Source organism: Crocuta crocuta, unplaced genomic scaffold, assembly GCF_008692635.1.
Source record: "Crocuta crocuta isolate KB4526 unplaced genomic scaffold, BGI_CrCroc_1.0 scaffold352, whole genome shotgun sequence".
NCBI classification, from domain to species: Eukaryota; Metazoa; Chordata; class Mammalia; order Carnivora; family Hyaenidae; genus Crocuta; species Crocuta crocuta.
In genome coordinates, this window is record NW_027532169.1 from 3,971,418 (window position 1) to 3,973,294 (window position 1,877).

Sequence of the window (1,877 nt, forward strand, 5' to 3'; positions counted from 1 at the left end):
GGGGGGGGGGGGGGTGGAAGGGGACTCATGAGCTGGGAGAGAAAAATCAGAGAGGTTCTCTCTCTCTCCTCTCCTCTCTCACCCTCTTCTTCCCCCCACCCCCAGACCCTTAAAAGCCCCTTTGTTTTGTGGCACCACAAACCAGAGGGATTTCATCATTTGACCCCCAGGGGGCCTGTTACTTTCTAAGGGTAAGTCACCTTCTTCTAAAAACCAGAGGGCCCCTCTCCACCAAATTGACCGCCCCCTCCCCCGGTCTAAGATCCATGGGGTCTGCTGCCCTGTCGCTCCCGCTTTTGCTCGCCTGCCAGCTTATCAGCTCCGGGAGATGGTTCCTCAGATTGGACATGTTGGCGCCTTAAGGGGCTTCTGATCTTTGGGACAAGGAGAGGGCCACAAGAGTCCCTTCACTTCCCATGGAGGGATGTCCACGCTCTCTGCCTCTCTCCTCTCCTCCCTGCAGCCACTCTCTGTTCCCTGAGCTCTCCAGTCCCTGCCCAGGCCTGACTTAGGAGAACCTTCACAGGGTTGAGAGCAAAGAGGACAGAGAGCTTGGGCTCCTCACCCTGATTTGAAGATGGAATCTCCCCAAGAATGATGAGGCATTTATATCCCTTGGAAAGGAGACTCCGGTCAGTTCCCGAAGGATCCCCACTGTCCCTTAAGACAGTGATATATTTTGGAGACAGAGCTTCCACAAGCTTCCACTCTGGATGAAGCAAATGAGTGGAGTAAGGTGCAGAGGGCGAGTGTAGCAGGGGCAGAATCTGACCTGGGGCCTCCCGGGAAACCCCATTGCCTTGTGCCCTGGCCTCCCTCCAACGCCGCCTCCTTCTCTCAGAACCCTCAGACCACCAGGCCTGCCCCTGAAACAATTTTTTTTGCCCCCTTCTATGTCCGCTCTGCAAACTCTGATAAAGAATGTGTGGGGCTGACGGCCCAGGGACATCTGCTGGGCATATCTAGACAGATTTTCCGGCATGGTGAAGTGTAGTCCCGGGCGGGGGTGCCCACTTCCGCCCTCGGAGGCCAAAACCCTTGAAGGGTCTGGTCTCCTCCTGCTCCAAGCGGTTCCTGAAGATTCTCGGGCTGGGTTTTCCTCTTCTGTACTTTAGGTTGTCTGGGCAATGGTCTCCCTTGAAACCCAACAAGGACGTGTTGGGGGAGGGGTGAGAGGTGGGAAGGAGTTTCTTGGCCCCCCGTCATGCCCTTTCCTCCCCAAGACGTTCTCTGGGAAAGCTTCTCCTCAATCTGGAGGACTCTTCTTTCCCTCCTCACCCACTTGCTTCCCCTCCCCGGCTGGGGCCAGGCCTCAACCTTGTGAGCTGCAGGCTGGTCCAGATCCTTAGCCCATCCACGCATCTGTCCAGCACCCCCAACCTGGGCAGGGCGGAGGAGGCAGCCAGGGATTAAGGCCACCGTTGCCCTTCTCACTCCAAGGCCAGCCTGACCACCACTCTGCAGACAATTTGATTTTGATTTTTTTTTTTGTTTTATTTGGTTATTTTGTTTTGTTTTGTTTCTCTGCGCCACGGGGTGGGAGGAAGTATAAAGAAGTGTAAACAGGAAAGCCAGCCGGCCCTGGAGTTCCGAGCGCCCATATTTCATCGGCTTCCTCTCCACACTTAACCCTTCCCTGGCTGGGAGAACGTATTCACTGAGGGTTGGTGGGGGGAAGGGGACAGGGTGTGGGGGCACGATCGGAGTGGAAGCTCCTTTCCCAGCCCGGTTCCTTTATCCCCGGGGTCTGCATGCTGGGGCAGAAGTCAAGGATTCGGACGGAGCAGAGAGAAAACAGACCGCCCTCCCAAACTCAGTCCCTTCCAGGGCAGTGAGGAGAAGGCTCTCCCTGCACGGGCTTTTCAGCTTGAGGACCA